Source organism: Drosophila mojavensis, unplaced genomic scaffold (genome assembly GCF_018153725.1).
Source record: "Drosophila mojavensis isolate 15081-1352.22 unplaced genomic scaffold, ASM1815372v1 contig_36, whole genome shotgun sequence".
Classification (NCBI taxonomy): domain Eukaryota; kingdom Metazoa; phylum Arthropoda; class Insecta; order Diptera; family Drosophilidae; genus Drosophila; species Drosophila mojavensis.
The window spans coordinates 8044975-8058070 of NW_025318858.1; the positions used below are offsets into that span (position 1 = coordinate 8044975).

General features: G+C 38.5%; 1 protein-coding gene across 2 annotated transcripts in view; it reads left to right on the forward strand.

Annotated features, from left to right (window-relative positions):
* The window catches only part of LOC6576323, a 30546-nt gene that overhangs the window by 15258 nt on the left and 2192 nt on the right, over positions 1 to 13096 (forward strand). The gene's annotated exons all lie outside the window — the stretch shown is intronic.

Here is a 13096-nt window from a genome sequence, read left to right on the forward strand (position 1 = left end):
GCACACCCTAGAAATTAATGTTGCTGCATGTTCCGTTGTTTTACCACAAACCCAAATGTAATTGAACAGCAGCTGCCACGCCCCCGCCGCGCTACGCCCTCCCAATTTGTAGGTGTGGCTCTATGGGTCTAACGAGGCGCCCGAGCTGCGCTTGTCAAAGTTGGAGAACTTCTATTAACAATCTACTTTAAGACACATGCGACACACACTCACGGCGCTACCCCAAAACCCAAACCCAATTTTTATACCCTGTAGCGGAAATGAAGTGGGAAGGGGGTATATTGTCTATAAGGAAATTGGTATACTGAAAAGTTATTTGAAAACTATAAAGATAGATATGTCTATATAGATGTCTATTTGTGCATATATAGAAGACTATGAGATATCCTGTAAATATAACGGTGCTTGCCGGCAGACCCTTCTAGCATTTTGCTTGAGCTGCGCTGTGGCTTTGTTATATATGTATGTGTATACAATTATAAATATTCAGGGTACCTGTTAGTCTATATACATTCCACACTTGAATTGTTTTTAGTACATTTTTGCGGCGTTGCAAATGTGATAATGAAAAAAGTTCAAAGGGGGCACACACGTGTATGCGTGTGTGTGCGTGTGAAGGGCTGTCAAATCTAGTAGTTAGGGCGTGTTATTGGGGGCGTGGCACTGTAATATAATGTGAGTGATTTGCCCAGATTGAAGTAGGAGTGAATTCAGTGCTGGTGCAGAAAGAGTGTGAGGGTGAAAGGGGGAGGGGGCTTAGCTAACGCTCCTACGTGAGCTGACGACAGTAAAAAGCCGAAGAGATACTCTTGAGCAAAACGAATGAACCGCTATTAACTGACGCTGATTGTGACGCAACCTGTGCCTGGCATGCCAAATGGGAAACTCGCATGGCCCGCCTCTCTCACTCCCTCTCCCGCTGTCGCTCCCCCTCGCCCATCCGCTCGCTTGTCAATACGCACATAACTTCAATGAGACAAGCGTTTCCTTCGCTCTAGCTGGCAATTTAAATGCTTAAACATTTGCAACACGCCTCGTGGAGTTATTTCTGCTGCTTCTGATGCCAGAGCTTGGGTGCTGCCGGATGCCGATGCCGATGCCGAATGCATTTCGAACCAGTTTTTGTCACACAGCCGCCACCTGCTGTCGCTGCTCCTCCCTCTCTCTCTCTCTATCTCTATCTCTCTGTTTAAGTGTCTCGCTCTCAGGCATAAATCATATCGAAAGAATTTATGCAGGCAAATTCCGAGAGGCAAACATGTTTGCAACAAGTTGCCAGCGGAAGTGACTAGAAAACTGTGTCTATGCAACTGATAAATTTAATATATATGTAGCTGCCCTCTCTCTCTCTCTCTCGCTCGCTCGCTCTCTCTCAATTGCTGGCTCGTTCTTTTTAATAAGGCTGCTGCATAGGAAGTAATTTCTTTCAGTTTGACTTCCTGTTTTACGCGCTTGTTTGCGTGCATGCTTGAGAGTGTGTTGTGTGTGTGTGTGTGTGTCTGTGTGTCTATGAGATGTTTTTGTGCTGCAAAGGATGCACTTAATTTGACTGTCTCGCTGCCTTGAGGCATGCTACTCAGCGCGGCTTCCAATTGATGCATGCCACGCCTGGCTCGCCCTCTCTTTCTTACTCACTCTCTCTCTCTCTCTCTCTCTGTCTCGCTCAACTCTACTCAACTTCCGCTGTAAAATCATATGCAATTATTGGCAGCACTCTGAATCTAGCAATATAAATTTGTTGGCTGTTAGCTGCCACGCCCACACGCCCCACGTGGCATAAACATGCGTTTGCCAAAAACTTGACTTTGAATTTATGCGCGTTGGCCTCCACACAAAAAAAAAAGAGACGAAAGTTTGCGCCCCAAGGTAGGCAACAGTAAATTGGAAAGCGAGAGGAGTAGAGAAGGAGAAGGAGGGGAGCCAAGTGAAGAGTGCAGGTGAATAGGTGTGCATGGGTGTGTGTGTGTGTGTGTGCCTGACGGTATTCGTTACAATTTCAGAGTTCGTTTTCGCACCTACGCAAAATTTACGACACTTTTAAAATATGCAATTTATGGATGCTGTGCGGATGCTGGCTGCCTGCACGCCTGCCTGGCTGGCTACCAGGCTAACTGCAGGCGTGGCAGGTGGGCGTGACGGTGAAGGAAAAATCATGCGCTGCGCTTTTACCTTTATTTACCTTTTACCTTTATTGCATTGAAGCTTGCATAATGTTTCTGTTTGCATCTTGATGCAGCGGAATCTCTAGACGAAAGGGGACTTAGTTTGATATATATTTGATATGCAATATAATTGGAATTGTGGAGGAGTTTAAAAGGCAATTATTAGAAAATCAAAAATTAATCTAAAAATCTTAGTTAATTTATTTCAAAAAAGTTTAAAAAGTAATTATTAGAAAACTTTTTTTTTTTTTTTTTTTTTTTTTTATATATTTTGATTTATGTATATATGATTATTATTGTTTATTTAAATATAGTATTTTTTTTTTTTTTTTTTTTTTTTTTAAGAAAAAACAAAAAATAACAAACAAAATGTGTATTTAAATAAAAATAGAATTATGCATATATTATTAAATTAAAATAATATAAACTGGGTATCAAGTTTCACATTCGCCTTAAATTAAAAATATTGCCCAAATATTGTTTATCCAAAATTTTCTTGCAATTGCCTTTTATGTGTATGGTTTTCCATTAAACTAATATACTCTTTTTCTGTATCGCGGCATGGAAAACCATTTAAAATTTTCTTTGTCGAAAACTTTGCAAAAATAAATACGCATAAAATGCCACAGAAATATGCAAATGATTAGGTGGCAAAATGCACGCACATATACACTCAATACACACATTCACACTCACACACGCACGCACACGCACAGTTAGTGAAATGCAAGCAAAGCCAATGCCATTTGTTGACCACAAAATTTGTAACTGACATTTGCTCGTTGGAGGCGGAGGCGGAGGCGGAGGCGGAGGCGGGGGCGGAAGCTCGTGCAGCTGCAGCTGCAGCTTTATATTTATTTGTGTTGGAGGGCGGCGTGGAAGGCGTGGCAGTGCCTAAAAGCATGCTCTAAATAATTGCAATTCATTTGTCCTGCCATCATGTGACATGTGCCAGTCGCTCTTCCGCCCTCGCTCTCCCTCCATCTCACTCTCACTCTTTCCATCTCGCCTTCTCTTTCTGGTAAATATGCTCATGTTATTAACGCCACAAAAACGCAAAATGTAACTGCAACTGCACTTTAGTGCGGTGGTCTGGAAGGCCTCTGATTGACAGCATGCTGCCAGAAATGGACCACACCCACCACAGCCCACATCCCCCACCCCTTTCTATCCGATGATCCCTTGCGCAACGGCTGTGGGTTTTGTTTTTGGTATAACTGTCACACGAAGCGCCACTTATGCAATTTTGACGCCCACAGCAACAACAATTGATGGCAACACCTGCCTGCCACATGATGCTGCCCCACAATATCCTCGCGACACACGCTGCGTATGCGTGATGAGTATCTGCAGTTGCCCAGCCAATAGTCGACTCTGCAATACCCGTTATATAGCTATACAGAGATGAATATTCGAGTGCAGAATTTAAATTTGTAAATAGTTGAACTTTCTTATCTCCATTGATGCACTCTCAACTATTGGGCTTAGAGTCTGAACTTGTGACTCTTGCCTAGGGTTACAGTAGAGCTACCCTCTTCTCCTTCCACCTTTCAGCTCGGGCGAAAAGTAATTTTCGTGGCAGCGGCTTAAAGGCTTGCCAGACTCCCGCAATTTCATGTTAATCTGTGCCCCTATTTTGCATAATGTCCAGCACACTCGTTGCATGATCCGGAACCGCTGCATAGCCTCAATTTGGACTAGGTCTCTCTTAAGATATTTTAGATAATGCTTGGCTGACTCTTGCCATAGGCATAAGTTAGACATAATTTCTGCCGTTTGCTCTGACTATTTCTTGTTTCTCAAGAGCTTTTCACAGCTTTAGCTGCGTTTACGCTTTGCTCTTTGGCTCGCATAACCATTTTCTTTCTCTTGGCTGCTTTTTGGACATTTTTTTGTGTTTAACTGACTTAACGCTTGCCTTAACGGCTGTGGACTTAACGTGTTCTGCTGCACTCTATTTATATACCCTGTAATTAGAGAATGGGCTCTGAGGGCAGGTAATGAAGACAAGGTGTGTGTATAAAACAATAAGATGGAAATGAAAATTGATTTATAAAAAAAAAAAAAACTAATTTTATATGAAAGAAGCTGGACAAGTCTCTTTCTTAAAGAATATTAAAAGTAACTGCAAGGAAAAAAAAGAGAAATGTTTTCATTTTTCTTTTTATTATTATTGATACATAATTAGTTAGAAATTAAGAATTCGATGCAGAAATGTCAGACAGACAATGTATTATATCTGATACAGTTAATTACATCCAATTACAATTTACATCATTTTTTTCTCTTTTATTTCCAAATTTATTTAAGACAATTTATTAAATGATAAACTGAGATTGATAAATTATATACTATTTCAGTATGAAACATATTTCATATAAAATATCATGTTGACTCAGGTTGATATATTTTTATTAATATTAATTATTTGATATTTATCATATTAATTTGATATTACCATAATATATATATCAATCGTCATATCACATACCATCTCATCCTTAGCCTTATATATTAGAATCTCCTGTATCTTATCACATCCCATTTCCAATTGATCGAATTGATCATACACTTCACTTCAACATATCCTAGTCTTTCTCTCAACTCTCTCAACTCTCTCTTCGACTCCCTGCAGCACAGCTGAGTATCTCTAGCTTGACTATGCTTGCACTTGCATTTATTTTTAGTCTCACTGTTATATATTAACGAACCGCATATTCCATGCTAGAAGCACTTACTGCTCCACACATTCCCGCTCTTTGTCTATAACAACAGCTATTTTTAATGAGCATCTGAGCTGAGCTGAGCTGAGCTGGGTTGCTGGACGGCCCTTTTAAGGGTTAGCCTAGCCTAGCCCATGCTAGCTTCTGTTCGGGCTATGCAGTTCGTAATGCGTCCTTCGTTTTATGGAGAGAACAAAGGCGCGTGGCAGCAGAATGAGTACAGCAAGCTGAGTCACTTTTTATAGCAATTAAAAAGCAGTTAATCCCCAGCCGAAACCAAAAAAGAAAAACCCTCTCGGAAGCAGCTATACAATATGTGCATGTATATAATACATGTACTTATCTGCTGCTGCTGCTTCTCTTGTAGCATAATGAAATTTATTTTGCGTTTTTATCAAATTGAAAACAAGCAACAAGAAGAGAAAAAGTGTAGACGCTATAAAAGCAGCTTAGCAAAAATACATAGTTCATTTTTTTGACCAACCAGTTTCTTTTTTTTTGCTTTTTCTTTTGGCTTATTTTTAGCTGGAACTTTTTTCGCGTTTGCCGGCTCTACGCCTGGCGCCATGCAACACTTTTTAATTGCGTCCCAAATTGGCTAATGCAAAAGAGTTGAAAACCAGAAGGGCGAGGGTGAGGGAGAGCGAAAGGGGATAGGAAGAGCAACCGTGGCAAAGTTAAGCTGCTTACATAAAAGGCCATTGCAATCAAATTGTCTGCTGCAAAAAAAAAAAAAAAAAAAAATTAAAAAAGCAGAAGAAATGAAATGAAAATAAAAGAGGCGCTGAAATAAATAAATAAATAGCGCACTTAGGGATTGCATTCTACGAGCCAATGTTAGTTACTCGCCATTTAAGTCACGCTGCATCTCTTTCTCTCTCTCTCTCTCTCTCTCTGCCTGTCGGTTTTCATTACAATTTTGCATTGCATTTTGCTGCTCAACCAGCACAGCAGTTACAATTTTTTGATTAGCAATAAAAGTTTGTTGGTATTACATATACCTATATATAGATAAATTTTGGTTTGAGTTGATTTACAATTTCGATTTTTCCTGGAACTTGTGATGCAGTGCATTACTATAATTAAAAAGTAGATTGGATTTCTGCAAAATTAAATCAGTTTTTTCCTGGAACTTACCATATATGTATATATTTAGGAATTAGATTTAATTTCTGGAAAATTAAATTAAAATGTTGGATATATTCAATTATGTATGTAAGCTCAGAGTCTAAAGTTTTTAGGCCGTGACCTAATATGGCCTTTCATAAGACCCTAGATAATAGATACTCTAGCTACCCCTAGTACATAGGATTTTTTCTAGTCGATCAATGCAAACTTAATTTAAATTTTTTTATTTTTTATTTATTCATATTTTTTGTTTATTATCATGCGGCTTGGCAACTGGGGAATTGTAGTTTGTTTATGCAGAGTGCAGAGCCCAGGCACAACTTATAACATAAACAGAGTAAACGAGTAGATTTCAATTAAATATTTATGACTTACTTACTTAGCTTAATTGCTTAAATTTGTAGAATTTAAAAGAGAAAGAAAAAATATATATGCATGAAAATAATGAAATGCGCTTTCGAATGCACAAGCTGTTGCTACATCCGCTTACAATTTGCTAGGCATTAATTATACATATTACACAAATATATACATATACATATACATATGTGTATATAAATCTGTATGTGTGCATTTGAAGAGTGCGCCGACAAGTCAGATAAAATACAAAAATATATATAAATATATGAAATATAATCGGCAATTGCAATACATTGTAATTGTAATTGCATTGCTCATAGGAAATCCGCATCAAACGACTAACAAATTCACTTTTCGCATGAAAAGTTTATTGAATTGAAGTTAAATATATGATGCTGCGCTTGAATAGTTACAGAGCATGAAGCTTAAAAAACATCCATTAAATCTTTTACTATAAATGCAATTTGTATTTTTTATTTAAAAATCTGAATATACTTTACATATGATAAAAAGCTTAAATATGAATGTTTAAATAAGTCCTTGAACAAAAAATAAGTCAAATAAAATATTATAGAAAACTGACATAAACAACATTGGCAACATTAAAATTGCTCAAAATAAATAATGTAATTTTAAAATAAATAACGTAATATTAAAAAAAAAAAAAAAATTGAGCTTGGTTTTAAAATTATGTTTAAATGTCAAATTAATTTTATATCATTTGTTGTTCAAAAAGCATTTTAAAATTAAAACAAAAAATGTATATATTATTAAAATTAAAATTCACATTATGAAAAAAATAAAGAAAATCTAAGATTCAGTTATTCAGAGAAATATATATAAAGTTAAAGCAAAATACTACACAATATAAACCTAAAAAAAAATAATTAAATATATAAAAATAAAATTCTCAATAATAATGCAATAACAGCAGCAGCCAATGCCTAATGCATAATTAAATATTCCTACCTTGCTGAAGTTATTAATTGCTTAATTAGTCTGTCGGCCCCTTGGAGTGCACTTGAGCTCCTCCACGATTTGTTCACTAATTATCTATTAAAACAAAGAAGGAGAAACCTAATTCGAGCATTTATTTGCCAATTTCGTTAACTGTTAACAGAATTTTATTTATGTTTGTTTATGACTCAGACAAGGTCTGCTTGCTGTGCTTATATAATATTTATTTATTATTATTATTATTTTTTTTTAATATTTATTTTTTATTGCTTTAGCTGTTGCTCCGAATATGAATTGTTCTAGGCAAACTTTTGCCCCAATGTGCGTTCGAGCTGAACAAAAGTTGATTTTCCGTCTCTCTCTCTCTCTCTCTCTCTCGCTCTCTTCTATTTCTGTTGCTCATTTTCATTTGCTTTTGATTCTTAGTTGAGTGATTTCGGATGTTTGGCTTTACACTTAATTTATGCAAGCCTTAAATACGAAGCCATTTTTTGTTGTTATTTTTAGAAATTATTTGTGGCAAAGTTTTTCTGCTTGTTTTCGCTTTGCTGAAATGATTCGAGAAAACCGCAAAGTTAAACGGGTCATGAATTTGCTGATTTGAGGTTTTTTAAAGTAATAAAAAAAATGTATAAATATAAAGCGCAGTGGGTGATTTTTATAGGTTTGGCGAAGGTTTAAGTGTTTAATCATTTGAAGTATTTTAGGAATATCAATTGAATTCAATGATTTATATAAATATATATACACATAAAATAAATATATAATGTATTTTATAGTAATATTTAATATATATTTACTTTTTGCATAATATAATTATTTACTTATTAAATTAAAGGAAATTCACTTTTCTTTGAATTCAGTTTTATAGCAGAGATCAGAAACATTGTAAGCAAGTGAATAGTTTTACATAATCAAGTTACTTCTATGAAAGTATCTTTTAGCTTAGCCAGTCCCTGCGACTTGCCTTTGAGACTCAGATGATTTGTGTGTTTTGTGCCTATGCTTATTAACTGATGAAGCTGATATCGAAGCATCAAATTTGTGCCTTTATGCCTTACCAGTCACAGTCACAGACACCATCATCATCCCCTTCACTGTCATAGTCGCAGGCTTAGTAAAGGACCTAAACGATAAATCATATCAGAATCTCAGCCCTGTTGAAGCATTTGCAAATGAGAAAATAAGGAACATTGTAATCAAGTACATAAAGCATCCTTTCTTCTCTCTCTCTCACTTTTGATCTCCTCCTTTTTAAGTGTTTTCTCGTGTAACTCTGTTGCCTTCGGGTGGGCGTGGCAGTCAGAAATGCTTTAAACATTTTTACAAGTTGCAACTGGAAGCAACATTTGCTGTGCCTCTTATTGTACTTTTTTTTTTGTTTATATGTGTGTGTGTTTTCTCCGCCTTGATGTAGGTCCTTTTTTTCCGGTCTGCTAGCCATGAAAATATATTTAGCTTGAGCTTTGCGTCTGGAATCCTGTTGCTGTTGGTGTTGATTCGTCTATGAGTTTCCGTCTCGTTTTCTGGTTATTCAATCAATAATGCGTTGACATTGAGAGCAGCGGGCCGTGTGTGTGCCTGTGTGTGTGTGTGTGTGTGTGGGTGTGTGAAAATGATAAAGGATGATGGCCTGGCGGCGCTTTGACAAGTCAGGCAGTCGTCAAGCCAGCCAGAGTCGCAAACTTGCCAAAACAACAAAATCAGTTTGTGATTTACTTTTGCCCAAAGAGAAGCAACAACAGCAGCAGCAACAGCAGCGGCAACAGCAGGATTCAGTTCAAGGACATGCCGTTAAATCGCAAATGTCACAGCTGGCGCTTTTATCAAACCAATCGCTGATAGATCGCAATTTTGCGTGTGTGCGTGCGGCGTCCAGCGAAAGTGAAAGGCAAAGCCAGAGCCGAAGCCAAAAGCCGAATCTAAGATAAAACTTCAAATTAAAACATTCCTCGACTGAAATAAGCTCACGAAATTTCAGAGTTTCACAGAGTTGAAGACTTTGAGAATTCGAGAGTTTTGCAAGTTTTACTCATATATCGCTTGACTGACAAGGCATTTGCTGTATGCCCTGAAAGGAGGATGCATAGCCAAAGCCTATATAGCTTATACCTCGCATAGCTCCATTTAAATAATATATAATCTAGTATACATTTCATATAGCTCTAATATAGAGTATCATATAATCCAAGCTAAATAGCTTCCGAGGAGATTAGGAAGAGATTTAGGGATCTGTTTAAGTCAATCCTAACGCTCAAATATAATATATTTATAGTTTCTGTTGCCTTTTACAGAATATCTCTGAACTAGCCACTACTCTTTCCACTCTCATCGTTCGTAACAAGTTTCGACTGTTTCTTTTCGTCTCTTTTGTTCTCTTCTTGTCTCTCTCGTTATTTATGCGTCTTTGCAACACTTCGCTTTGCTTGTGAGTGTTGGTAAATGGCGTAAAAACAGCTCCATATTCCTTGACCTCTGCTCGCCTTATCGTTAACTGAATTGGTAAAGTTGTGCATTATTATCGGCCCGTCGTTGTCGTCGTCGTCGGCCAGACTTGGTCATAACATTATTCACAATGCGGCAATGAAGGTTCACAAAGTCGATAACTTCTGTGATGTTTATCGCTAAATAAACTTCTGCTTGTAAATATACATACATATGTAGACGCTCGCTCTGACATGAGTTTGCCTCCTCTTTTTGTCTCTTACTATATATATCTATCTCTCTAAGTTTATAGGTCTAACCTTGAATTGTCTTCCTCTCATTCTCCCCTTTCAGTAATATCTCTCTATTTCTCTCTTCCGCTCTCTCTCTCTCTCTCTTTGTCTCTATCAATCTCTATTTCTCTACTTTTATATATATTTCTATCAAATCTTTTACCTTTTTTTCTCTCTTACTCTCTCTCTCAGTCTCGCTGTCTCAATGTCTTTTAGGAGCTGTGACACGTGCGTCGTCTCAAATTTTATGGGTTTTTCAAATCCAATTTCATTTCGATGATTTTTTTTTTGCTGTTTTTCTTTGGCTGTTTGAGTTTTCTTGTTATACCCTGCAGACAGCATTGGAACAGGGCATATTAAATGTTGAATATATTTCATAATTCCCTTTACCAAATCAAGAGACGACTTAAGTCTTGGCATATCTTCTATATCTATATATGTATATAGATCTATATCTCTTAGATATACCTCTTGCTTGTTAGACAATTCCTTATAGAGCATCACTAAGTCAGTGCTCTTAATATTTTACATTCTATTTTTATTATTTTGTTAGCTTTTGCGACTTGTGTGAAAAATTAATTTATTTGATTTGCATTTCAATTTGCCGCTGCTGCTTCTGCCACTGCCTCTGCTTTTGCCTCTGCCTCTGCCTCTGCCTCTGCCTCTGCCAGCTACCCCAACTACCTCTAACTGCCCGCAACTTAGGCTCTCGTACTCTCCCTATATATATATGTGGTATATTTTCTCGTTTGCATGCCAAATATTTCGCTGTGTGTGTGCAGTGCCTGTCAAAATGTTTGAGCTGAGCTTGCCCAACTGTAATTCGCTAATGAAGTTGCAACATCCGGCTCATCGAAACGAATTCTGAGGCAGAAATGTGGGTACGCTTAGGCAGGGGCTACAACCCTGATAGGGAGTGGGCAGACGTCGAAGAGGGCGTGGCAGACGTAGAGAGAGAGGTAGAGGTGCTTTGTCGACAGGGTTAAAAATCGCTGCTGCTTGACAAATGCTGCGGCAGTGAAGCATGCAACGAGCAGGAGAACGCACTGAAGAGCCCTCAGCTGAACGAGCAGACCCTCTCCCCCTCCCTCTCTCTCTGTCGGTGTGTGTGTGTGTGTGCGGGTGCCTGAATTGGTGATGTATTGAAATTATGAAAAGGGCACGGCTGGGCACGTCATGGAACGCGAAGCATTGACAATGAGCCATGAAAGCGAAATGAGCGAGAGAGAGAGAGAGAGGGGGGAAGACGACGTGTGTGCGCAGAGCGGGAGAGTTTGGGCTGGGGAACGCAGCTAGACTCCACAGTCTAGGGCTTCGCTGAGCTGAGGGCTGGCTGAAGTGCTGATTGAACGCAAGAGCGAGGCGTGCCGTATTGTAAATGCCCGTGTTAAACGGAAGTTGCCAACGGGCCAACAACATCCGGCACTGCCCCCTCAGCTTCCACCTCACGCACACCCTCGCTCTCTCCCTCTGTGTGTGGGCGTCTGCTAATTGATGCGATGAGAACGTAGCATATGGCATATAATATAATATGTATATATATAATAATATTCCGAGTATTGCATCAATTTCGATGCATTAATCAAACAGAAAGCGCAGCATTAATTAAAATTGCATCAACTAGCTGCAAAGGGAGAGCGAGAGAGAGATAGCGAGTGAAAGAGAGAGAGGGGAGAAGCAAAGTTAAATAACTATTGCGCATCTTTCATACAATTAATTCATATACATACTTATGCATATATACATGGCCCGCCAGCCACGCCCCCAACCACCCAAATGGCCAAGTGGAGCAGCAAGTGAACCAAAGCGCGCAAAAATACGAAGCGGGCACTCAAGCAATGCAAGGCGATACGAGACAAGTTGCATGCCCAGCCGAAGGGGCGGCAGAAGGGTGCGAGGCGGAGGCGTGGCAGTGTGTGACATGAAATGTAGAGTGCCCGCCAGCAGCTCAGCCTCTCGCATGCCCACTCGCCCTCGCCAAGCAATTAGCGGCGAATGTTGCAAAAGAAACGCCAACTCGCGGGTCAACGCGTCACTCAGAGTCGAGAGCCGCTTGGCTGCCCAGCGAGTGCCTCGGACTTAGCTCTATACATATAAGTATATATACATATATACACATACACATACATACATGCACATACAATATAGGACGATGTCTGTCTGGCTTATGTGGCAGACACTTGTTATTGCTGTCGTTGAGACAATTGACTCGATTCACATATCAGGCTTATCAAACTCCCGCTCTCTCTCTCTCTCTCTCTCTCTCTCTCTCTCTCTCTCTCTCACACTCTGACGTGTGGAAGCCTCTGAACAGCATTTGCACAAAGTCCGCAATTAGAACAAATTAGTTCCTTATGTAAGCCAATTGTTTACAAACTGAGTTAGTTGATACTAATACTCTTGCGAACTAGTTCTTTGCAAAATAGCTTATGAATAATGAGTCATTACTCATGTGAATCAGTTTGTTGGCTTCATTTAACAGCTTACTGAACTTTCTTTTCGTGTGCCTCAATCAGTTCATCAATTAGCGTAATCCCTTTGGAATAAGTTCGTTAGCTCATTTTAACATGTTTGGTGAAAAGTTGTATCATTAGCTCATGTGAACTAGTTCATTGTGTCGCTTGAACCGATTTTGTTGGCACATTTATCATTCTGCGAGTTACTTTCAGCCTACATCAACTTATTTCAGCCCAACGAATAGCTCATTTGAACAAAATCGATACCATATATTGCTTGATTTTCATGTTTCAGTACTTGTTTATGGTTATGTTTGTTATTTCGTTCATTTGAACTAATTCATTAATGACCAACTTTGAAATTTATCAGCGCTTAGCACTTACTTCAACTTCATTTCGTTCTCTAATTCCTTAACTTCATATTCCAACAAAAGTCTTGCATCAGTTCATACACCATAGCTGGTTCATTGAATTACATTAGTCTCTGTAATAGCACTTGAATATTTCCTGAACTTGCAAAGAGAACTACTTCTACGAGTGGTTCTTTTAACTAGTTCAACATATTTTTTAGCTCATTAGCTTGTCGCCTCTTG